At 44.1% G+C, this 26,731-nt stretch overlaps 1 long non-coding RNA gene across 1 annotated transcript in view; it reads left to right on the forward strand.

The window, feature by feature from the left end:
• LOC117801024 overlaps positions 1 to 25,381 on the forward strand; it is a 35,401-nt gene extending 10,020 nt beyond the window's left edge. The window contains exon 3 of the long non-coding RNA XR_004623344.1: positions 25,335 to 25,381. This is a non-coding gene — a long non-coding RNA (uncharacterized LOC117801024). The remainder of the gene's footprint in view (positions 1 to 25,334) is intronic.
• Positions 25,382 to 26,731: the final 1,350 nt, after the last annotated feature.

Genomic DNA, 26,731 nt, shown 5'->3' on the forward strand with positions numbered 1-26,731 from the left:
AGCCAGCCAGGTGCTCCTGTCAAGTGAGAATTTAAAAAAAGAAAAGGATGGTATTTAGGAGGGCACTTGTGTTGAGCGCTGGATGTCGTATATAAGATGAATCACTAATTCTACTCCTGAAACCAATATTACACTACATGTTAACACAATTTAAATACAAATTTGGAAGAAAAAAAAAAAGGAAAAGAAACACGGCCTTAAAACAGCAACCATAATAAAACCACCATTACTATTATTACCTATTCACAGAAGAAAGGAAATTTTAGGGATACCTGGGTGGCTCACTCGATCCAGTGTTCAACTCTTGATTTTGGCTCAGGTCATAATCTCAGGATTGTGAGATGGAACCCTGCGGGGGGTCCTCCATGCTCAGTGGGGGTCTGCTGGAGATTCTCTCTCTCTCCCTCTGCACCTCCCCTTGCTCTCTCTCTTCTCTCTCCCCCTCCCCCCTCCCCCGTTTGTGTGTGTGCCCTCTCTTTCTAAAATAAGTAAATAAATCTTTCTCTAAAAAAAAGAAAGGATATTTTATTTTTTATTACTTATTTGTTTATGTATTTTTAGAGAGAGAGAGAGCATGTGAGAGTAGGGTGGGGAGGGACAGAGAGAGAAGGAGAGAGAGAATCCCAAGCAGGCTTCACACTCAGTGTGGAGCCCGTGCAGGGCTTGATTCCATGACCCTGAGATCATGACCTGAGCTGAAATCAAGAGTCAGAGGCTTAACTGACTGAGCCACCCAGGTGTCTCAAGAAAGGATATTTTAATGTGAAAAGGGGACTATTCTCAGGCGGGGAATAATCTCAGAATAAAAGGTCATTCTGAAAGGACACACACATAACGAACACATGAATGCATTTGTGCATCCTACATTATCCTTATTATAATTGTTTCATTTTGATAAAGTCTGACCAAAGTGTTCCCCTGGGTAGGTCTGGTCTGTACATTGGCCTTGAAGACAAAGGACTCTGGGGCTCAAGGAGCTGTGGAGTCTGGAGAAGGATAGGGGAGGGCTGGAGTAGGAGGGCACCCTTTGGGCTGAGAGATGGCCTGCCCTAGCCTCTGGGGCTGGTAAAGCTGGGGAATCTTCTCGAAGCAGGCCAGGTTGATTCTTCTAATATACCACATCTTAGAAAGGAGAACTGGAGGGGGGAGAAAGTAATAATGGACTGCTCCCTGGTGGGATCTCCTCCCATTCCCCCTCCTTCTCCACACACCCTTCGCTGTTTGCTGTTCCAGTGGGCATCGTCATCTCCCTAGGGTGGATGAGTTTCCATTCTTGGAAGGAAGCTCTGCTCCAGCCAAAGTCTTGGCCACAACTTTCTAAAGTCCAAGTGGAGTCCAGCTGGAAGCCTATGTCTAGAGCTCCTGGGATCAGTCTGTGTGAACCTCGTCTGAGTTTGACTATGGTTGGTGGATCTCTCCCCTGGGCCCCAAGTGACAGGCTGTTAACAGCTTCCTGAGGAAGACACATTTTTTAGCTACATCACCTTCAGAGACTTTATTCATTGGTTCAGCTTTTTTATTTGTTGTTCTAAGCTGCTGACTTACATTGTCTTTATCTGCTCTTAACGTAAGTTCTGACCATCTCTCAAGTGGGAAAATGCCTGGCAAAACATCAATTTCCTCTGAACGGAGATTCTGAATTGTCCATGAAATGAAAGCCTGTTCCCCGAAAGAACTTTAATAGAGCTGCAGCACAAAGGTTGCAGCTGAGCCACTCGGGCCTTTGGAGGCTGCAGGGACAAAGCGCCTCAGTACTGGCATGTACTGCGTTCATGTGTGCCTGCACACTTACAGCCGTGCTTGGGTATTTACACACACCCGCACATGGTGCTGCAGGGGCATGGCTTGGGCGAGCAAGGAAAGGGAGTTTGAAGGAGACAGCCATTTTTCTCCTCACCTGCCACTGATGTGAACTCTGGATTAGAGTAGAAGGTTGAATCCAGTCCCTGCTCTGTCTCTAAGGTGCTGTGGGACCTTGGAGAAGTCAGTTCACTTCTCTGAGCTTCATCTGCAAAATGGATACAAAGACCTGTAGAGACTCTGTGTCAGTCAGCATTTGAGGTGGGAAACAGAAATCATTGTAGGTATTTCAAGCAGAAAGGAATTTTTAAAAAAGATTTTATTTATTTAAGACAGAGAGAGACAGAGAGAGGGAGAGAGAGAATGAGTAGGGAAAGGGGCAGAGGGAGAAGATGATTTCCTGCTGAGCGGAGAGCCCGACACTGGGCTCGATCCCAGCACCTGGGATACTGACCTGAGCCAAAGGCAGACACTTAACTGACTGAACCACCCAGGCGCCCCTCAAGCAGAAAGGAATTTTATACACAGAATTAGGACTTTACAAAATGACTGGAAGAGCTAGAAGAATGAAGTCAAGGCCAGGGTCAAGAAGCTTCTGCCATCGTGATTGCCTCTACTGTCACTGTCACAGCTGCCCCACACCCTTGAAGCTGGTGATGTGACTGTGGACCCTGGAGTCCAGCCACCACCAACAGTTGCATCTGCCTGGCCCTGCTTGTCTGAGCTTTGTGGTGACATGGTCCCTGTGGGCACCACTCTCCAAATCTGGCAGAAGTGCATCAAAGTGGCAGAACCTGAGCTAAGCTCCAAGACTGTCCGGGAGGTGGAGTTTTCAGCATTGCAAGCCCTGGAGGTAGCAGGGAGAAAAGGAAATTGAGACTCAATTGGAGCATCTGGCACAGTCTTTTTGTTCCGGAGTTCTGTGACTCGGCTGGGGATGTTAGCCCTGGGGAGTTTCAGCGGAAACACCAGATTTCCAAAGTAGTTGGTCTTGCTACACTTCACCCAGGTTCCTGTATGCCCCACAGCCCCAAAGGCTGAGGTGCCCTGCCTGCCGTGCAGTGGGTACAGATGACCCTTGAGTTCTACTTGTGGCCTCCACTCTGTGGTGAAGGAATTTGCCAGTTGCCTTCTCTTCCCTGGGTCCCTTCTGCCTCAGCTCCTGTCCTCAGGTTAGGCTGAAAAATAGGATCTGGAGGGCGGAGGAGGTCAGGAGGGACTTTAGGAGGGAATCCAGAGTTCTCCTCTGGAGTCACATGGCTGAGGCCTGAGCCCCATTATCTAAGCAGAGATGGCCCCCTCCTCTGCTGGGAGGGACCTGGGCAGAGTCTGAGTTCAGTAAGGTTCTGACATGGAGCAGGGATGGAGGGAACAGGCTCCATTTCCTTCCTCTTCCTTGTTTTCCTGATATGGCAACTTGGGATCATGACCAGAATGAAGGGAGGGAGGCTGGCTGCTGGTGGTGGAGTACCAGGAACAGGGGACAGAAGGAAGGGACAGAATCTTACACATTGTTCACTGAGAAACGTCCCTCATGCATGCATTGGTCCTCTGAATTGGTACTAAGTGCACCCCCACCCCCATTCCTGTCAGTAGAGCAGCAGGGAGGGAAGGTGCCATGGAGTGAGAAGATACCTCTTTTTCAGAAGCTGGGCTCCAGATCCAAGAGGCAGTGGTGGTGACAGTGAGTGGGGAATGTAGGGGAGGGTAGCAGGGTAGATGTGGTGGAGACCTGGAGATACCTGGAGAGCTCTAGTCTCTTTCTACTGGTGCACCCTTTGGACTTTGTCTTGTGGAAATGGTCCTCTGAGAAAGGCCTGGGAAACAGTTTTTTAAGGCAGCAGTTTTTTAAGGTATGTGGGCAAATAAAATTTTGAGCACTTGGGTGGCACCATATCTGCCCTGGTCCCCTTGGAGCAGTGATGTGACTTATGGGGAGCGCAGCTGGTCATCAAGATGGAATATTCCTCTTGAGAAGGCATCCAGAGACCATCCCCCTTTTCTGATGTGGAAATTTATGGGCCAAAAAGAAGAGTCCATGGGTCCTTCTGGGTGTGGGCCCTTCCGGCGGCAAGAGCAGCTGTGTATGTCAGTGGGAAATTCTCGAGGCCAGTTGGGCAGGAGGTCTGGCCTTGTCTTGGCCCCATCACTTTACCTGCAGGGACCAGAGTTGTCAGGGGACATAATGGCCACACCTGCTGAGAGCCCTCTTGGCTCTGATGGTCTGTGATTCCTGGTCTCCCACTCACCTGTCCCCTTGCCTTTCCTGCAGGCTGTGTGTTTCTGCTCCCACTGGCCTCAGAGCGAAGCTCAGTCGCCCCACACTCTGTTCTCAGGCAGGTGGAGGGGCGGTCCTGCTTGTCAAAAAGACCCCCTTTGGCTGTTGGGAAAGAGCCTGGATGTGCGCTGAATACTACCCCCGATGTTGTTATTCAGCGGGAAGAAAGACCAGAAAGAAAAGCAAAGGGAGAAGATATTGTTTGGGTACAATCTGTGTTTGCAATTTTCCACATCGGTTCTTTTTACGAACGCTCCAAAAACAAGACAACAGCGACGGCTGATTCAATATGCGCCATGCAGGAAAACAATAAGGAAAAAAATAAAGGTTTTTAATAAGCACTTGGAAAGGCTGTAATTAAATCTCGGGCTCTGTTTGGAAAACAAGAATCTCATTTAGTGCTTTTGCCCCGGCGCTCCCTAACATCTGCACCCGTGTTTTCCGCTGGGCAATTACTGCGTCCTCTGTGGCTTGATTAACAAATACAGGTGCAGGGACTGCTCAGGAGGGGGATCCCAGGATGGAGGGAGGGGCTGGCGCGGGAGAAGACTTGGCACTCACCCCAACAGGTGTCGGGGACCTGAGGGAGGAAGATGCCTGGTCTGCCCAGAGTTGGAGGGCTGGGAAGGAGGAGTGAGGGAAAGGAGATTCCCCCCTGCCTCCCCTGCCTGCTTTGCTTAGAGCCTGATTTCACCAAGGAGCCCAGGGGTCATGAGAACATCAGGGGCCCCTAGGTGACCAGAGGGAGAAGGGGAATTTCAGTAAAAGAATGGGAACCCTGAATCAGTGGGGGTTGTGTGTGCCCACAAGCATGTTTCTTTTTAGGAAATTTGCTAAGTATATAGGAAGAATGGTTGTTCACTATACCTTCTGCAGTGCAGAACCTTCTCCTCCTTGACCGTGGGCCTCCTCCTGGCCTGTGGAAATGACCTCTTCCCCCATTGTAGAACTGTTTGCTGCTCCACAGTCGCTAGGGGCCAGACACCTGCTAGGCACTGCCCTGCACTCTTACCTGAGTGGCTTGACCTTGCCGGGGCATCAGTGCTGCTGTTAGCATCTTTGTTTTCTGGAAGGGGAAGTTAAGGCACAGAGGTTAGATAATGCATGCACAAGTACATAGCTGGGAAGAATGGAGCTAGTTCTTGAACCCAGGCTGTCTGGTTCCTGGGGTCACTATTAACCCCTGCCTGCCTCAGTCCCCCTGCTTGTTTATGAGAGACAGTCTCACAGTCCTCCTTCCTGCACCTTGTTCTCGGTGCTTGCTTCTCAGATTTTTTTTTAATATATTCTGCTGTTCAGAAAAAAATATATATATATACACATATATATGTATATTTTAAAGATTTTATTTATTTTATAGAGATAGACACAGCAAGAGAGGGAACACAAGCAGGGGGAGTGGGAGAGGGAGAAGTAGGCTTCCCGCTGAGTAGGGAGCCCAATGTGGGGCTCGATCCCAGGACCCTGGGATCATGACCTGAGCCGAAGGCAGATGCTTAACGACTGAGCCACCCAGGTGCACCATGCTTCTCAAATGTTTTAGCATAGTGCTTGCTGGGAGAGGGCAGAGGGCATCTTGGTCAGATTTGAGTTAAGGGTGTGGCTGGGATCCCTCTTCTGGAGCCTGGGGTTTCAGGGATGTGATGTTGGGAAGAGGTATGGAGGAATAGCCAGGTCCAAAGAGATGTTGTGGTTTGCATCAATAGGCGATGGTTTGGTGGGAAGTGGGGTCTGCAATCTTGGGCAAAGCTACCAATACTAAAAGCCTTTTCTAGAAGCCTTTTTCAAATCTAATGCATTATCCAAATGTTATGTACTCTGAGGATATATAATATTGGTTGAGTGCTTTGTCCAGAAGCACCGCTCAGGTTGGCAAGACCTAGCGGGCTGAGAGAATCTGTTTACTTTGGGTGCCTTGTGTTTATTTGCTGGCTGTCTCTGTTTTCAGTTCTTTGAAGCAGAGCCCAAGTCCTTTGGAAAAGTTTGGCTTTTCCTTTCCATCACCATGTGACCTTCAGGAAAGGATTCCCCCTCCCTGAGTCTCGGGGACAGATGGATTTCCTTGTTAGAGACTGGGTCCAACTCCATGGTGCTACCTTATGGCTTTGAGATCCCCCACTCTTGTCATGGTTACATCTCAGCTCTAGCCAGAAGCTGGCTCTGGCCTCTTCCTTCCAAGTGCCTCCCAACAGTGCTGAGGGTACTACTCTCTGTGCCAGCTGGAAGTTGCCCTGTTGGTGTGTGTATTCATGGCAACTCCTATTCCCAGTGCCAGGCTCCTGGAGGAGGGCTGAGATTCTACAGCAGCCAGCCCCTTCCCCATCAGTTGGCATTGTGTCTCTCACTCCTTGAAATGAAGAGAAAGGAAAGCTTCTGATGCTCTGCTCACCGCTGCCTTTTCTGCTGTTGAGGCTGCTGTGGCTGTTGGGGCTACAACTGCTTAAGTGTTGCCAGTATCAACTTGACAGAGACGGGCAGGGGAGAGGGGAGATGGGGGGGGAGAGATAGAGAGAGAGAGAGAGAGAGAGAGAGAGAAGCAAGTGAGCATTACCAGACAGGGAAGTCAGTCTATATCCTTGGGACCAACTGACTTAGTAATGCCTCCTGTCATCAGGAAGCCAATGCAAATGCTGAAAATCCAGCTAAAGATGAGAATAGGCCATTCCTTTAATGCCAGGACATTCTCCTTGACATAGTTTTGAAGATACGAAATAGTTAACTATTACCCGTTAATACTAGTTAATATTAAACTTTAGAAAGCACCTGAGTGTGTCCTTGGTAATACAACCTTGCATACGTACCATACTCTCTCTAGTGAGTTCTAATAGTAGTGAAGACATGATTTCATTTATCCTCACTGCCAAGTCCCCTCATTTTTCAGATTCAGATAGAGAGGCCAAGGAGATCACAGCATGTTAATGGCCAAATTAGGTTTCTAGTCCCAAACTATTGCTCTTTCATTGAAATTCCTTAACTCAATCGGATCTTGAATTTAAGCCTCTTTCGAGAGACCCTGTGTCACCAGACTGCTTAGCATGCTTGATAAATGGTTCTTATTCATGGTGGTTGCTAAATCCTGACTGTGCTGGTTGATGTCTGTGAGAGTAGTTGAAGCCACTGTGGTGGCCCAGTCTTTCTTCCATGGTGCACGTGGGAAATTGGTCTAAGCTATGGTTTCTACACTCTTTGTCAAGCCTGACTGCCAAGTTCTGCAGCTTAGTTCTTGCACATTGCCTTCATTGAGTATTTGTTGTTGTTGTTTTTTTAAAGATCTTTAAAATTTATCTCAGAGAGAGAGTGAGAGAGAGAGAAAGCATGAGCGGGGGGAGGGTCAGAGGGAGAAGCAGACTCCCCGCAGCAAAGAGCCTGATGTGGGACTTGATCCCAGGACTCTGGGATCATGACCTGAGCGAAGGCAGTTGTTTAACTGATTGAGCCACCCAGGTACCCTTCACTGAGTATGAACAGACATGGTTGATGCACCTAAACAGACATGGCCCTGCTCTTGATGAATGGGTGCTCTGATGAAAGGAAGAGCACATGACTTGGGTGTCAGGCATGTCTGTCGTGATGAAGGCCAGGGTTGGAGAGAACGGTAGGCTTTGATCTTTGACCACTCCCTTTCCATGCCCCTCCCTCCAGCAAACATAGGAGCAGTGACTTTCTCTGACACCCATGGTTCCTGAGGGTGGTTAGAGGTGATGAGCTGAGATTATAAGAGACTCCATTTCTAGTATTAGTGCTTTTTGGGTAGCAAAGTTTGAAAGCATGATTGAAGGACATCAAAATAGTGTGAGGGAATAAACATGCTTCCATTATTCTCTGGGGGAAGCTGGACTTCCACTTGTCTTTTTAGTGCTTCCTGGGGAAGTGGAGGCAGCTCTGCTAGCCGCTTAAGTATCTGGACTTTGGATATACCAGGTTCTCACCGTTGATATGGATCAACAACCTTTCAGGTGCTAAGTAGTGCAGATGGGTGCATGTCTCTTTTGGATGAATCTGGATAGACCTCACGTTTAGTAGGGGAGAAGACGACAACAGAGAAATGAAGGACAAGACTGTATTGGGTGGGGCCTAAAATTCTTTCTATACATGAGTGTCTGTGATTCTGTAAACAGTTGAGTAGAAAGGAAGAAAGAGATAAATATGAAAGTGATAAATGTGGTGATGTGGGAGTGGGTCAGCACCAATTTCCCAGGGTGACCTGGCCTTTCCCTTTTACCCACCTGCTGCCCCCACCTTGCACTGGCTAAGTACTGAGGATGAGCTCCATTGTGGTGCAAAACCCAAGGCCTGATACCTTACCAGTTTCTGGAAGCAGCTCTGCTAAACTAGGCAATGGTTTCTCTCTTCTTTTGCCCTAATCCATGAAGTTTCTCAGCGGATGCATCCAGCATTCCCTTGGGCCTGTTCCCTACCATTGTATGGATAGGAGGCTACACAAGCCATCCTCACCCCCCAAAATTGCATATGTCAAGAAGGTCAGCTGCTAGCACAGAGTCCAGAGTCCTTCACAAAAGGTTTGCTGGAGTGATTTGAATCGTTCTGCATCAACAGAACAATTTATGGCAATGCTTTCAAAACTCAGTGTGTATGAGAATCATCTGGGCAGGATGTTAAAATGCACATTCCTGGGCCCATCCCCAGATTCTGATAGAATAAACTCTTCAGTTGGTGCTCTGCAAATCACTGCATGCCATTCCTTTGTGTGATGTGGAGCCCATGACTTTTGGACCGTGATGGTTCTGCTCTGACTTCTTCATTAGTGGAAGGTGGTGCTCCTTTGTGCCTGGCATGGCAGTAGGGGCCTGGGTTGTGACTCTGTCTTCTGCTTCTCATAGAACCCAGTTTTACTGGATTGAGCCTGGTTTTAAAGGCTCTCACGTAGCAGAGCCAGGGCTTCCTGTCACTCATCTATTTCCTAACTTGTCCTGTTCTGATGTAACTTATCGCATTCCCAGACTCAATGTTTGGAAAAACCAACTGCTTAGGTTGGCTTTAGCAGCCCACATTTGGATTTTCTGTCCCCAGTGAGCCCCTTCTTCACTAGGACAGTCACGGTGCAGGAGTTTTCATGTGACCTCATCCTGAGATCAGGATTTTCTCCTTTTGAGGAGATTGTGTGCATCTCTCTCTCAGCTTGGCTTTGAGATAATAACTTAACATAAAAAAGTTAGATTGAGGATTCTGGCCATTTCAGAAGCAAACTCCTTTATAGGAGATTCAGAATGATCCATACTCTATGCCCTTCGTGTTGATAACCTTCTGGCTGAAGGAGGAACATGGGTCTCACATCCACTGTCCTTTCCCAGAGGGCAGAAGGGCAGCAATAAGGTTCATGGGCAGAATGGTTCACGGAGACACTGTTTACTGTAGAAGAGGCTGAGATAAGCCGTGATGTATTGGAACTCTGGAGGCACAGCCTTCTCCATGCTCAGCCTTGTCTAGCTTTAGCCAGGTCCCATTTCCGTGTCAGGACCTGAAGAGCCAGGCAGACCCATGGGAGGCAGGATTTTTTTTTGAGAGAGAGAGAGAACACTCAGGAGTTTGGGGTGGGGGTGGGGAGAGGGCAGAGGGAGAGAGAAGATTTTTTTTTAAGATTTTATTTATTCATTTGAGAGAGAGACAGAGAGACAGAGACAGTACAAGCAGGGGGAGAGGCAGAGGCAGAGGGAGAAGCAGACTCCCTGCTGAGCAAAGATCCCAACGTGGGCCTTGATCTCAGGACCTGGAGATCATGACCTGAAACGAAGGCAGATGCTCAACCATCTGAGCCAACCAGGTGCCCTGGAGAGAGAAAATCTTAAGCAGTCTCCATACCCAGCTCATGGAGCCCAATGCAGGACTCGATATCACGACTCTGGGATCATGACCTGAGCCAAAACCAAGAGTCAGATGCTTAACTGACTGAGCCACCCGGGTACCCTGGGAGGCAAGATTCTTCAGTGCGCCTCCCAGGACAGGGAAGACTTAGAGCTTTGCCAGCCTTCAGCTGTCTCCCCAGAGCCCGAGGCTGGCTTCTGGGTGGGAGTGCAGAAGGTGAAAACTATTAGCCAAGGATTCTTTTGGAGCTATGGGTACCTCCCTCTCAGGCTGTATGTGAGCACTACATCAGTTTATGTGCTGTCCTAGTGAAATGGACTGAAAAGTTTGTTCTTAATTCATTTTTCTCTGCATGTCTAGTGATTTATATTTTATAGGTAGGCCACATTCTTTTAATGTCTCTGTTCGTTTTTGTGTAAAATAGAAAAAAAACCCCATTTCTGAATAATCATCTTGATAATAATGTATTTGACAAGTAGTTTTGAGCACTAGTGACTTGCCCAGTACTGATAAATGGCTCTAGGGATGNTTAATGTCTCTGTTCGTTTTTGTGTAAAATAGAAAAAAAACCCCATTTCTGAATAATCATCTTGATAATAATAATGTATTTGACAAGTAGTTTTGAGCACCAGTGACTTGCCCGGTACTGATAAATGGCTCTAGGGATANTTGCCCAGTACTGATAAATGGCTCTAGGGATGTGAAATAAACAAAATCCATGTCCTCAAGGAGCCTATATTCTAAAAGGGGAGAGAGAAAATAAAAACAAAAAAATACTATGTAGTACGTCAGAATGTGATACATTTTAGAAAGAGAAAACAGGAGTGGGGGTAGGGCATACCAGAGAGAGAGGTATTATTTTATAGAGTGTGGCCAGGGAAGATCTCGTTGATCACCTGGAGGAAGTGAAGCTAGGAGATAGCCAAGGAAAATGCTCTGAGGTAGGAGTATGCTCAACCCACAGTGTGGCCAGAAGATGTTAATGAGATTAACAATAATAACAACAAAACCATTTATCGGGTACTTTCTGTGTTCCTAGCACTGTGCTAAGTGGTGTGTGGACATCCTATTTTTAGTTCTCACTGATCCAGTGAGGCTGATACTATTATCATCTCCATTTTGCAGATGAGAGATCTGAAGTTCAGGGAGGTTATGTAACTTGCCCAAGGTTACACAGCCACTATGTGGGCAAACTTAGTCCGGACAGCTCAGCTCCAGGGCCTGCTCTCTCAGTCACCAAATGGCAGAGGGTGGGAAGGAGTTTGCAGTTGTTGTCAAGCACAATCAGCTTCTTAGAGAGGGGAGGGAGCTGTGTATATATGTAGTGGAGAGATGGGGTGCTTTCCCTTCTCTTCCTCTACTGGCTAATCTGTGAATATGTTAGCATAGCACAGTCGATCTTTATGGTCACCCAGACACAGTGGTCCTGAGTGGACCCTAGGGAAAAAGCATCAGAGACAAGAGAAAGAGTCAGGGGCCCCATGGCTAAGTACAGAGAGAATGATTACATTTTCCTGGCTGCCCCTTCTGCTGCCTCAGGCGCTGGCCGTGGTGCTGAATGCTGATGCGCAGAATGCAGGGAGAAGTCGTCTGTGGCTGGTGATTTTAGCTAGTGCAGCAGTCAGCGCACGGGCTGTTTGTGTGCTTGATGCAAGATATTGATGTGGACAGGTGGTGAGAGCTGAAAGAAAGAAGGTGTGGCAGGAGTGAGGGTTGAAGAGCCCATTTCTGATTCTAAGATTGGTCCACAGTGAACTAAACATAATGGTCTTAGTGGTCCCATCCTGGGATGATGCTAGGTGGCTGTGCCAGGATTGCTGTTGGGAGCACCTATCAGTCTCCTACTGCCCAGTAGTGATTGCTGTTCACATCAGCAAGGCTGCCTTTTCTGTGATTCCAGTCCATGTACATTTCTACATTTTTACCTTTGTGCTTTTTTTTTTCCCTGTCCATTTTCCTAAACCCATTTGTAGAATTCTGATCTGTGGTGTCACCTCTGTTGCAGTATACATGGGTATATTCTACCTTGGCGCTTTGATTGTTTTGTTTCTCCATTCCGGAATGTTTAAAATGTGACTTAAATCATTATTGACTTCCTGAAACCACATTCCCTATTTCTCTTTTGAAGTACAATTATATATGTGGCTTATTTTACATGATCTAACAGTCATTGATTCTTATTCTATTGTCTAATCAACATTTTATTGAAATCCCAGAAGTTATTTTTCATTTCTTTTGTGCTTTCCACTGTATGGTTCTGGGGACATGATAGATTCACAAAATATGCCAGATCTTTTTGGGTCATGGTGCTTTTCAAAAGCTCCTTGTACCTTTCCTGAATCTCTTTTGCACAAGAGTCATGCCAGCCTTTGTAGGACTAAAATCTCATTTGTTAAGCCAGTTGATTTTTAAAGAAGATGAATAGTCATATATGTATTGGGCATTATAGAGAAAGGGTAGAGAAATGTGACTGAATGATGAGGAGTCAAGGGTGGGTAAAATGAAAGAGATAGTATTGGTGCTTCTTAACAGGGAGAGTAACTGTGTTGCATTTTGTGGGTTAATTATGAAAACTATGGATGACTTTGGCTTGTCTCAAACTGCTGCCCCAGATGGCAGCTTGCCAGGTGATTGGTCTTGTATGGATGCATAGATCAAGCACTTGAGTTACTAGCATTTGGCCTTATATATTTTTAAGTAGATATTACCTTATTGTTCTAGTTCTTTGGCCTGGATATATGAGTAGTACCGGTTAGCACTATCCTGCCTTGGAGGAATCTAGATTTATATTTTCCTGGAGTCAGAGAGAAAGGAGAAGAATTGAAGATGCACCACTGATTTGCATCACCCCTTCCCTACCAGATCTGTCCCACATGGTCACCCAGGTAAATGCTGCCAGTATCTTTCCCCACCATCTTTCTTAGGGACTTGGCAGCTGCTTTTGTAACCTGGACAACAACGACATCCTACGTAATAGAACTTTTTCTTAGCTCTGAAAGAAACTTGCAGATGTTTGATGACTGTGGGGATATCTCAGAAAAAGCATTAAACTTTCCAACATGGCTGGGCCAAATATTAATCATCTGTCAGCCAGGAATCGCAGTGAGCAGGAAGGAGAGAATGCATTGGGGAGGGGGGAGAGGCTGAGAGATAACATTTCAGGCACTAGGTAAGATGAGGAGTGGAAGGAGGGGGAGGAAGAAGGAATGATAAGAAGATAGCCAAGTGGGAAGAAAAGCAGATGAATTTGGGAGGAAAGTGAAAGAAATGAAAGATGTATGGAGAAAATGGAAGAGAAGGGGAGAGAATGCAAGATGAATGTGAAAATTCTTTGAATAGAGTAAGGTTCTGGACAAGTGCACTATCATTGTAGGTAGGCACCGAGAGGTGTGGAGAGGAAATGGCAGAAAGAGGAGGAGGAAGAACAACAACAAAGCTGGACATGGAGGTAGACTGAGAACAGACAGGCAGAGACAGACACACACAGACAAAAAGGAAATGAATATTCCAGGGCCATAAGAAACCAGGGACTACAGATATTGTGACATCAACAGAAGGCGAAGACTGCAAGACAAAAGGCAACTTAAGCCATTTTCTGGTCTGTTAAATCACCCACGGCAGCACAATGTGCTGGGAAATGATGTCTGCCTGTGATCATTGTTTACTTAGAAAACCAACTGACATGAGATGAAATTAACACAATAGGATGGAAAATTGCTAATAAAACAAAAATCCCTGCCGTTAGATTTTCATAGCCTAATTATTCAGCACGTTACTCACTAATGGCACGAGACATTACCATGCTAATGTGCAGTCTGCATATGTCAGAGGAGGAAGGATTGGAGGGACTTTTACTCTCTGAAAATGGAAAAATTCCTTATTCCCAGATGGAAGATGGTTGAGATGACTGGGGCACTGGTGGCCTGGGAAGGGAGGCAGCCGTAGACTTTTCTAGACCTGGGCAGGAATTAGAGCCCTAAGGCGTGTTCCTCTGTGCTGAGCAAAGCGCCATAGGCCCTTCCAATCCAAGCTGCTCTCTGCATCCACCATGTGTCCCTCTCACTTGAGGATCACATTACTGACAGTGATTAAGATTGGAGTACAAATGACAAGAAGCAAAAGCTGTCTCTAAGTGAACTCCATAACTGTGGAAACCTGACTTTCTTTATGTGGTTACTTGGCATCCTCTGATCACTATCAGATTCAAGTCATACAGAGTTTTTTTATACTTGTTGTTGCTTTTATTTATAAATTTGTTCAGTTGTGTTAAAGGCATTCTAAGTGTCCTTGACAAAGAAAAAAGATCCTAGAGTCAGAGACATTGTCTTCTACCTTTTCAGACACTCCTTATTCTGAGTATCCATGGATCCATAAACCCAGGAGTCCATTCAACACGGGTTAAATGACTGTTCTTGGGCTATGTGATGGAATGCAAAGAAAAACGCAGACTAGTGTTTTCTTCAAGATGCTCTTGGGCTCTTGGTGAGGGATGGGGTTCCTATGTATACCACAAATGTGTTCAACCAAGGAGAAGGTGAGTGTCCACAGCAAGTCCCATCTTCATGGAGGATGGGAGCAGGGCTCTAGCTCTGGAGGAATGATTCTATCATTTTCAGCCTTAGAAGATCCTGGAGTCATAACACATATTCAAGATGGGTAGTTTGGGGCTGGAAGGGCTGTCTGAATTTGTGTGTGTGTTTGCGTGAGCCTCCCTCCCCATTTCCATAGGCTCTGATAGTGATAGTGTTAGTCTCTTCCCTTCTTCTCTCCTATGGAAACAGAAATCCCTTTTCTAACAAGAAGCCTATTCCATGTGGATCCAATGAAATCAGAATAGTGTCCATGGAGATTGGTCCAAAGATGGTCATGTGAGACAGGCTGGGTCAATCAGCATCTTTCTGGTACTTTTGCTGGACCCAGTGACAGAAGTATTCTTTTTTCTTTTTTTTTAATGTTCATTTAGCTAGCATATAGTACATCGTAAGTTTTTGTTGTAGTGTTCAACGATTCATTAGTTGTGTATAACACCCAGTGCTCATCCCAACACATGCCTTCCTTAGTACCCATCACCCAGTCGCCCCATCCTCCCATCCCCCTCCTTTCTGTGACCTTCAGATTGTTTCCCAGAGTTTGGAGTCTCTCATGGTTTGTCTTCCTCTCTAATTTCTTCCCATGTAGTTTTCCCTCCCTTCCCCTGTGGGTCCTCCACACTATTCCTTACATTCCATATATGAGTAAAACCATATGATAATGTGACAGAAATATTCTATCTCTCTGTCTCTTTTCCTGCAAGAACTAACAGTCTGACATAGATTCAACTCACTAAGTTTGGAGGTGCAAGTGGCCAGTTTTGTAGTATATGGGGGAAAATTACCCGAGAATGAAATCAACACAGAAAAGCAGTCAGTTAACCAGGGTGGAGTTTGGAGGTTGGGCATGGGTAGGGAAGGGGGAGAGAGGATCTGATGACATTGTTTAAATCAATCCCTGAATCTAGACATTTCTGAGATAAGCCCTGCCCTTTGGACGTCCTGGTTATACAGACCAGCTCATTCGTTTTTTGTTTAAGCTGGTTAAAGTCCATTTTTTCTCTATGCCCAGCATGGGGCTTGAACTTATGAACCCAAGATCAAGAGTTGCATGGTCTACCGACTGGAGCAGCCAGGCAGGTGCTCCTAGTTAGACTCAAATTTTTGTCACATGTTCATCAAGTAGTCCATAATAATACTTTTTTGTCCACTTGTCTCAGCTTTAGAATACTTAAGGCATTCTTGGCCATCATGAGCAGAACAGAAGTTTACAATTTTTAACCACTAATGTGTCCTTTTGTAGCCAGCCATCCACTTTTGTGACAGCAGGTAAAGAGACAGGTCAGGCAGCTTGCAGAGCCATACTCGGTGGAGTGAAATCTGGTCCCGAGGTCCTTGATCTTCTTACCTACAAAGGCTTTTGGAAACACACAGTTTTCTCAGTCTTGCTTGTGTTTCTCTTTAGACTCCCTTGTGTAAATTGATCCTGAGAGTTGGAAGCCAAGGGAGATCTTCAGAAAAGAGCTAGGTTTTTCAGGAGGGATTTCAGAGTGAAGAAGCAATTAAGCAGGTAAAACTTGAGGTAGAGCAAGTAAGATTAGTGGGCTTGCAGAGCTTCTGTCTCCGAGCAGCCACTGTTTCCTTACATTGGCCCTGAAGTTCCTTGTGCACAAGTGTCTTGCCCTGTGTCCTTGTGATGATGTTGGGCCAGGTGGAAGGAACTAAAGGAAGGAATAGTAGTCTTTAGGACTAATGACTGGTATTCTGATTTTCCTTCTTTTGAGCACATGGTAAGAGTTCATTATCTACCCGCTTGAAGGTAGCTGTGGCTATATGACTTGCTCACAGTAAAATATGAGCAGAAGTGATGCATTCCTGGGGAGAAAGCTTTAAGAGCCATTGCATGATTTTCTATTTTATTTCTGCATGGTACCGTACTGGTGATATTAAAGACGGGGAGGCTCCATCAAACAGGCTGTCCCCAGTGAGGAAAAGAGGGCCAATGTGCTATGGACATGAAGTGTGAACACGAAAGAAACCATTGTTTTTTTAAGCCACCAGGTATTTTAGAGAAAATCAATTGGCTTTATTTTTTTAGCACAATATTAGATTTACAGAATTGAAAAGATAGTTCAGAGAGTTCCATGTATCTCCCCTCTCAGAGTTCCCTCTGTTATTAACATCATGCTGTAGTGTGGTGTATTTGATTAATGAATCAATATTGGTATATTATTATTAACTGAAGTCCACAGTTTATATTAGATTCACTCTTTGTGTTGTACACATTAATGGACTTTGACAAATGCACGTCATGTGTCTATCACTACCCTGTCACATGGAATAGTTCCACTGCCCTAAAAATCCTGTGCTTCAACTATTTATTTCTCCCCTTTGCCCTGAGCTCTTGGTGATCATTGATATATATATTTTTTGATCGTTGGTTTTTTTAACATCTCTGTGGTTTTTCCTTGTCCAGCATGTTGTATCATTGGGATTCTAACAGTAATTAGCCTTTTTGGAGTAGCTTCTTTTCAATTAGCAGTATGCATTTTAGTTTCCTCTATGTCGTTTCATGGCATTAGAGCTCACTTATTTTTATCACTGGATAATATTCCATTATATGGAATGCAGGTTGCTTATCCATTCACTTTTTTAAAAAAATATTTATTTATTTAAGTATTCTCTACACCCAACGTGGGGTTTGAATTTACAACCCCAAGATCAAGAGTCACATGCTGTTCTGATTGAGCTAGCCAGACACACTTCTATTCACCTATTAAAGGACATCTTGATTACTTTCAGTTTTTGGAAATTGTAAATAACGCTGCCATAATCATTTTCATGCAGGTTTTGTGTGGATGTAAGTTTTCATTTCAACTGGGTAAATACATAGGCGTGCACTTGCTAGATAGTATGGTAAAACTATGTTTAGCTTTGTAAGAAACTGCCAAACTGTCACTCAAAGTGGCTGTACCATTTTGTATTCCCACCAGCAATGAATGCAAGTTCTTGTTACTCCGCATCCTTTCCAGCATGTGGTGTTGTCAGGTTTCCTTTACATGGTAGCGATTCTAATAGGTGTGTAGTGGTGTCTCCTTGTTGTTGTAATTTGTATTCCCTAGTGATATACGATGTTCAGCATCTATTCATATACTTGTTTGTTATCTGTGTATCTTCTTTGGTAAGATGTCTGTTTAGATCTTTCCGTCTTTCATTTTTAAAATTAAGTTATTTTAATTCTGATATCATTAATATACTGTGTTATATTAGTTTTTGGTAATGTACAATTCTGTACATTACTCAGGCCTTTCATTCATTTTGAGTTTATTTTTGTGAATGGTGTAAAAAGTTGGTCCAGTTTCATGCTTTTGCATTTTCCTGTCCAGTTTTCCCAACACCATTTGTTGAAGAGACTTTTTCCCATTGTATATTCTTGCCTCTTTTCTCAAAGACTAATTGACCATATAATCATGGGTTTGTTTCTGGGCTTTCTGTCCTGTTCCATGGATGTATATGTCTATTTTTGTGCCAGTACCATACTGGTTTGGCACTACAACTTTGTAATATAACTTGAAATCTGGAATTGTGATACCTCCAGGTTTGTTTTTCTTTTTTAAGATAATTTTGGCTATTTGGGGTCTTTTGTGGTTACATACAAATTTTAGGATTGTTTGTTCTAGTTCTGTGAAAAATGTTGTATCTTTCACCCATTTTTAAATTGGGTTTATTTTCTTATTGTTGAGTTTTAGGAGCTTTTTTTCTGTTTGGAATACAAGACCTCTATCAGATGGTGTTCTGCAAATATATTCTCCCTGTCTGTGGCTTGTCCTTTCATCTCTTAACAGTGTTTTTGCAGATTAGAAGTTCTTAATTTTGATAAAGTCCAGCTTATCAATTTTTTCCTTTCATGTACTGCCCTTTTGGTGTTGTATATGAAAACTCATCTCCCAATCCAAGGTCATCTAGATTTTCTTCTTTGTTACCTTCTCAAAGTTTTATAGTTTCGCCTTTTATGTTTATGTTTCATTTTCCATTTTGAAGTAATTGTTGTGAAAGGTAGAAAGTCTATATCTAGATATAATTTTTGCAATGTCCAGTTGTTCCAGTACCATTTGTTGAAAAGACTATTGTTTCTTCATTGAATTTCTTTGTTCCTTTGTCAAAGACCAGGGGCCTATATTTTTGTGGGTCTATTTCTGGACTCTGTTATATTCCATTGATCTGTTTATTTTTTTCTGCAGTACCAAGCTGTCTTAATTACTGTACCTTTACGATAACCTTGAACTCAGGTAATGTTAGTCTTTTGACATTGTTTTTCTTTAGTATTGTGTTGGCTATTCTGTGTTTTTGGCCTTTTGGTATAAACTTTAGAATCATTTTGTTGATAATCACTTCGTTGATAGCCACAAAACAACTTGCTGGGATTTTGATTAGGATTGTGTCAAATCTATGATCAAGTTGGGAAAAATTAACTTTTTAACAATATTGAATCTTTCTGTCCAGGAAATTGGAATATTTTACCATTTATTTATATTTTTGATTTACTTCACCAGAATTATATAGTTTTCTTCATATAGGTTCTGTACTTATTTCGTTAGATTTATACCTAAATATTTCATATTTTATTGGTGCTTATGTGGGTGATACTGTGTTTTTAATCCTCATAAAGTTCAATCGTACATTGCTGGTATATAGAAAAACAATCAACTTCTGTATATTAACCAGTGTCCTGAAACCTTGCTATAGCTGCTTATTGGTTCCAGAGTGGGTTTTTTGGGGAGGATCGGGGCAGGGGGTCATTTCTTTGGGATTTTAGACTCATAGACCATCCAGTCATCTGCAAACAAAGACAGTTGTATTTCTTCCTCTCCTATCTATATAAATTTGAAGTCCTTCATTAGCTAGGACTTTCAGTATGATATTGGTGAGAGAAAACATCTTTTCCTGTTCCTGATCATAGGGGGAAAGCATCTAGTTTCTCACTGTAATATTAGCTTAAAGGGGCTTGTAGATGTTCTTTTTAAGTTAAGCAAGTTGTCCTCTATTCTTAGCTTGGCCAAGGCTTCTATTCTGAATGGGTGTTGGATTTTGAAAATGCTTTTTTTTTTTTTGCATCTGTTGATACGATCATATAATTTTTCTTTAGATTGTTGATGCTTACTTCAGTTGATAATATTAATTGGTTTTTGAATGGTGAACTAGCCTTGCATATCTAGAATAAATCCTATTTGACCATGGTGTATAATTCTTTTTATACATTGTTGGATTTGATTTTTTAATGTTTTGTTGAGTGTTTTTACCTCTATTTTAATGAGGATTATTTGTCTGTAGTTTTTCTTTCTTGGAATTTTTAAAAAACGTTTTCATTTTTAAGTAATCTCTACACCCAATGTGGGGCTTGAAATCACAAGCCTGAGAGATCAAGAGTCGCCTGCTCTACTGACTGAGCCAGCCAGGTGCCCCTCTTGGAATGTTTCTGTTTGGCCTTAGTGTTAGGACAATGGTGATCTTACCGAATGAGTTAGGAAATGTTTCCTCTGCTTTTCTTTTCTGGAAGAGATTATAGAGAATTGATATTTCTCTATGAAATATTTGGTAAAATTCACCAGTGAAACCATCTGGATTTGGTGCTTTTGTTGGGGGGGTGGGGAAGGTTATTATTCATTCAGTTTCTTTGATATAATAGGACTATCTATATTACCTAGTTCTCCTTGTATGAGATTTTGTAGTTTATATCTTTGAAGGAATTGGCCCATTTTATATAAGTTATCAAATTTGTGTGAAATAGAGTTGTTCATAATATTCCTTTATTATGGTTTGATGTCCCTGGGATCATTAGAGACCCCTATTTTATTTCTGATGTTAGTAATTTGTGTCTTCTTTCACTTTTTCTTGGTTAGCCTGACTAGTGGTTTATCAATATTATTAATCTTTTGAAGGAATCAGCTTTTGGTTTTGTTGGTTTTTCTGTATTGGTTTCCTGTTTTCAGTTTCATTGATTTCTGCCTTAATTTTATTATTTCTCTTATTCTGCTTCTTTAAGTTTATGTTATCTGTTTTCTTTAATTTCCTAAGGTGGAAGCTTGGTAATTGATGTTAGGTCTTTTTTTTTTTTAAGATTTTATTTTTTAAATTAATCTCTGCACTGAATGTGGGGCTCGAACTCACGACCCTGAGATCAAAAGTCCCATGCTTCACTGATTGAGCCAGCCAGGTGCCCCAGGTCTTTCTTCTTTTCTAATATATACACTCAGTGTTAAAATTTCCTTCTAAACCCTGCTTTTGCTACATCCTACTAATTTTGATAATAAGTTAGTGTATTTTCATTCAGTTCAAAATATTTTTAAATTTTTTCTTGGAAAAATCCAGCGAACCTAATGCATAAGAAGTGCGATCTAGATAGAAAGAAAGCATTGTTGTTTTGAGCCACTAAGGATTTCTTTTTTTAATTGTAGAAAGACTGGTCTATCTTGTAGGTAAATGGGGACAAGGGACTTTGTAAGTGTAGCAGTTCTAGTTCTTTTTTTTTTTAGCATTAAATTCTATTTTATTTTTTTAATTTTGTAGCATTACATTTTATATATTTTTCGTCACCAACATCCAATTTCTCAACAAGTCATGTAAATTGTGTCTAAGAGATAGACTTCATATCCATCCATTTCTTTTCATCTCCAAGTCATTATTATTTTTCACTAGCCTGCTACAAGTAGTGTCTTCTTTTTTTTTATTTTAATGATTTTTTAATTTTATTATATTATGTTAATCACCATAAAGTACATCCCCAGATTCCGATGTAAAGTTTGATGCTTCTTTGCTGGGGGGGGGCTTCTCCTTCTTGTCATTCTGATGAGGAGAGGTTGCGGGGTTGTCCAGAGCCTAAATTATTGACTGGGACCCAGGCCGTGCGCCCTTGTTTTACAGGNCTTAGGGATGTGGACTTCTTCTTTAAAGATTTTATTTATTTATTTATGTGGCAGAGAGCCAACCAGCGAGAGAGGGAACACAAGCAGGGGAGTGCGAGAGGAAGAAGCAGGCTCCCAGCGGAGGAGGCCGATGAGGGACTCCTTTCCAGAACGCCGGGATCACTCCCTAAGCCGCAGACAGGCGCTCAGTGACTGTGCCACCTGGGTGCCCTGGGTTGTGGGCTTCTTGATTTTTCAGCCTTCCTTCTCGGGGAGGGGCCTGCCGCGTGGATACTCAGGCAACCCTGTTTGGGTAGAGTCTCCGTTTCCCCTGCGAGGGGGGATGGGGATGGGCACACTGTGAGCCGGTATTTCCAGGCTTTTGTTCTCTGGCAGCTTTCCCTGGTGGTTTGCTGTGCCTCTTCTGAGAGTCAGAGCAGCAGCAGCCGAATCTCAGCCTCTGTCACAGAACAGAGGGATTGGGGCCCGTTCTCCAGTGATGTTCTGGCCACTTTAACTCTGTTACTGTTGGCGCTGCTCGACCCTGCAGCGTCCCGGGATGTGCGCCCCACACCTGGCGTCCCAGCCCTCACTTCCAGGGCTGGCGCGTCTCTGTCCTTTGTGTTTCTAACACCGTCAGCCGCCAGCCACCAGCTGCCCTGCGTGTGCTCCCGGAGCTCCCGGTCTCAGTCTGGATCCAGTGAGCACACCGGAGTTCCGGAGTTCCGTGAGATGCCTGGTGGCGCGTGCTCTCGGCTCACGGTCTCAGTCTGTTGTCTCGCGGGTGCCGGTCCGAGAGTCTGCCCGCTCCCCCGNAGTTCCGTGAGATGCCTGGTGGCGCGTGCTCTCGGCTCACGGTCTCAGTCTGTTGTCTCGCGGGTGCCGGTCTGAGAGTCTGCCCGCTCCCCCGTGCAGGTGGCTACCGCTTCCCGGCGCCTGAACGCGGTGGCTCCCTCCCCCTTCCGTTTATCTTCCGATATCTGTGCGTGGTTTCACGGCTCCCTGCTTCATACCTCAATACTCAGCACTGGAGATGTTCATTTGTAGAGATCCAGATGTATCTTTCTGTGTCTCAGGCTGATTCCGTGGATGTTCAGGCTGGTCTGGTACCTATCCAGCTCGACTCAGGGGACCAGCTGAAAAAGGGGTATCCCACTCCTCCGCCATCTTAACTCTCAGTCAGCAGTTCTAGTTCTAAGTTTTAGGCAACAGAGGTCAAATCCTGTTAATTTAAGCAAAAAGATAATTTATTAAGAGAAACATTGGGTAGTTCAGTATAACTTCAGGAGGCCTGGGATACCTGGATTGTATGTTACACACCTGGGGGAATATTCCATGCAACAAAACTAAGGCAACAAAGACAGCACTGTTGCTGCCTTGGGGCAGTGACACCGTAGATTGCCCTGCAGTCACCACCGACACTGGATGCTGCCTTGGTTAACTAGAAATAGCTGCTGCCACACATGAACAGAATGCATTCTCTCAGCTCCTGCCTCTTTACTGTCCTTGCTTCCAATATACAGTCAGGAAGAGTTCATGTAGGGTAGTTCAAGAAAATGACACCATCTTGTGTACTAAGTAGGAAAGGGATATAACTGGAAGTCTACTGGACTAGTAGATGATTTGGGTCAGAGCACAGACTTCCAGAGAAGTGAGCCTGAGCAGCCCCCTTTAACTTTGTGGACCTGTCGGGTAGTGTGAGGACAAAAGGAACTTAGTGAGAGCCTTAAAACTTGAGAGCCGTAAAACTCTCTATGAATGTATGTTATTACGTGTTCGCATGCCCAGAAATGGTAAGCATAGAGCCCAGCAGCTAACCCACCACCAGGTGCAGATTGGTCACTCAATATGTAGAGCAAATAAAGGGTCTAAATTTGTATAGGTTAAAGACCTTGGCCTCTCAGTACACATCTGTCTCCTCCACTGGAATGTTGTTTGAGGATGTAACTCCAGCAAGTAGAACAGGCCTAGAAGAGTGAGCCTTCAATAAATATTTGTTAAATGAGTAAATGTGGAGGTGAATGAATGACTATCTCTTCCGTCATCTGAAACCAGGATTTTCCCAGCCTAGATCTTTACTTCTTTATTTATCCAAAAAGCTTCTTTTTGACTTGGTTCTACCTTTCTTTAGCTTTAGCAAAGGGACTTCCTGAGAACCTCCAGCTGTACAAACAACCAGCTTCTATCATTGTTTCTCCAGGTCTTATGATAAGGATAATGGCTGCTTTGGGAGGAAGCTGGCCCCAGTCTCTATCATCCCATTTTTAGCCCACCACCCAATTATTTCTTTGGTTTTTTGACCATACTTTTTGTCTTTCTGGTCTTCGTTCTAGTTTTCCCATTGCTCAGTTGGGCCGCAGCAGAACTAGTCTAACTAGATCAGTCCCTGCTTTTTAATGACAGTAATCAGCCCATCAAAAGACTGTCACTTGATGTATCTCAGTGACATACACGAAAGTCATAAAGAACATAAGATAATGACTGTTGGATCTAGGGAGAACTTTAGAAGCCATCTGAGCTTTGCTTCTTTGGGAGAAGCCTTTGTATTTTCTGTTTCTCTGCCTGTACAGCGTCTCACCTGTCTGTGGCTGGCTTCTTGTCATTGGAGGTCTCAGTATAGAAGTCACCTCCTCACATGGGTCTTCCCTGAGTACTCAGTCTAAAGTGGCCTCCCAGTACCTCTCCATCATAAGACTATATTTTAATTATCTGCTTATTACTTACCACTATTTCACGTACATATTTATTAACTTTTTGATCATGCACGCAGATGAATAGCATCTGGTACATATCAGAAGATCGATAACACTTGTTGGATGGATGATTCTAGCTCAAGTCCCTCTGGAAACTGAAACCCAGAGAAGTAAAGTGACCTAGGTTGGGGTGCCTGAAGGTTCAGTCGGTTCAGCGTCCGACTCTTGATTTCTGCTTGGATTATGATCTCAGGATCGTGGGATCAAGCCCTGTGTCGGACTTCATGCTGGCTGTGGAGCCTGCTTGAGATTCTCTCTCTCTCTGCCCCCTGCCCCCCGCCAGCTCATATGAGCCCACGTTCTCTCTCTTAAAAAAAAAAAAGTCACATAGCTCGTTAATGGAAAGGCAGGGACTAGAACTCATCACCCTTAGTCTTATCCAGTACTTTTCCTACTGTACCTTTATAGCAATAAAGGTAAAAAGAATGAACATTTCTTGAGACCCCCTCATGTGTCAGTCTCTGTGTTAGTTGTTCTCTGTGTGTCAGTTAGTCCATCCTTATAACAACACTTTGAGGTTGATAGAATTCATATTTTTATAAATAAGGATACGGAGTCTTTGGGATCCTAAGTAATTTGCCAGGTATCACACTGCTATATAGAGAGCCAGGATCTGAATCCAGCTTGGTCTGATATTCAAGTTTTTCTGCCACCTCAGTTACATGACTCCCTTCAGATAAAATTTGTGCTTTACTGGTATTTCTGTTTGGTAAACCTGAGCAGGGAATAATAGGGAAGTTTCAGGCACTATGGCAGGCTGACGAAAGACATGGGTAGGGAGGGTATGCAGCTTTCCCTTTGCCCTTCAAATCACACTAGAAAGGTGACATCTGGGTCTTTTTTTCACAAGTGAGGCTCATCCACTCTGGAGTCCTGGAATGGAGCTGTCAGGCTGCATAAGCAGCCCCCAAAGTGTGTCGTGCGAATAGAAACTGCCCAGCTCAATTCCATTTTCTCCTTGGGTGGACAAAGAAAGTTGGGATGTATAGATGTATATAATTGAGGCCAAAATAGCTAGAAAATAAATTATACCATCAATGATTTATACATTCCCGAATATAAAACTCTTGGACCAAGTAATAACAGAGATCACAAGCCCCTGCTTTCTGTCCACTGTCCCTGCAGCCTGGACCCTGTGTCATTCTGGCTCCACCCACTCCTTGTCCTCTTGAGCCTGCACTGCACTTGCCTGGCTGACTCCTGACCTTGGACAAGCCCAATCATGCCATTTCTCTTGCTCTTTCTCCAGGCGACAGAATATTTCTGGAGAAACCACACAGCTCTCCTGTCTGGCCGCCACGTGGTCTGTGTCCTCTTGCTTCAGGTAGGCCTGTGATGCAGCTCATCAGTCCTTTTGCTCTGCTCTGGTGTCAGCTTCTTCCCATCCTTACTGTTGTAGTAAAGCCATCCATGATGCATTAAAAAATGCCAGCCCAAGTGCACACGCCTGGTTTGACAGCAAAAAGGGGGCTGTAGGTCTGGGGAAATTTGGTCCCAGTACCTATAACAGCTTCGCAGGTAGTGACAGTCCAGGAGGTCCTGGTCACAACCTCAGCCTCTATTATCAAAATGGAAAAATCCCCCTTTGGGCTCAAACTCTTGTCCCTATGCCTCTAATAAAGAATTCGAGGGTCACTGTATTAGAGAGTATGGTTTTCTTGCCTCCTTTTCTTCTTTGCTCTCTCACTTCTTTCTTTCTTTCAACAAAAACCAAACCCCTGCTGTGTGCCAAGCACTGGTCTAGGCTCTATAGAAGGAAAGCAAAAACCTTTGATACCCTGGAACTGCTGTGTAAGCAGTGGTTGACTTCCACGACAAACCTTCCGAGGGCAAAGTGCCTCCTGAGCACCCCTCTATCCCTCATGCACATTTGTTGGCCTTTCCTCCATGAATGTATCTACATGCTCATTAAGCTTGGCTATATTTGTGGGCTGAAACAACCTCTTGGGGCTCAAGCCTAGCTCACTAGATTTCTCGTTCGGAGACGGGGAAGAACAAAGGCAAAGGCAATAAGGAGAGGATACACCTGTTCAAGACAGAGACCCTCAAAGCAGCTCTTGTAGCAAACCATACATTAAAAGTAATTTTGGTTGAGTTGAGATCTCCCTGAACTCAAAAGCACAGGTGTAGGGAGATGAGAGGGAAGAATTATCTTGGAGATACAGTAATAAGCTAATACAGCATGCATGACAACTTAGGGACCGAGAATTCATAAATATATTCATGTTTTCTCCCTAGTAAGATTGATTAAATACCCAAGCACAAAGTTAGAGTAAAAGAGAGATTGAAAGAGCAAGAGGGAGAAAGGGGGAGTGAGCTACAGAAGATCTGGTAAAACATATCAACTCCGGACAAAGAATACTTCATCAAACACATAAACAGCCACTGCCTGGTACATTAGAATCTGGAAGTATCATAAATTAACCTGCCAAGAAACTTTGCAAAAGGTCATATTTAACATTAATCAGGCTCTGGAAAGCAGTGTGTATTTTCATGGCTAGGAGGGAAAAAAGACTGCTCTCTTTGCATTGCATTTTCAAAATCACTTCCAAATTATTCAGCAGGAGGGGAAAAAACCATTTCCAGCTGATTTAGGGACAGAGAATTGATTCTGTTGCCACCTAGGCATCCCTTCAATGTGTCGGG

Source organism: Ailuropoda melanoleuca, chromosome 1 (assembly GCF_002007445.2).
Source record: "Ailuropoda melanoleuca isolate Jingjing chromosome 1, ASM200744v2, whole genome shotgun sequence".
Classification (NCBI taxonomy): Eukaryota; Metazoa; Chordata; class Mammalia; order Carnivora; family Ursidae; genus Ailuropoda; species Ailuropoda melanoleuca.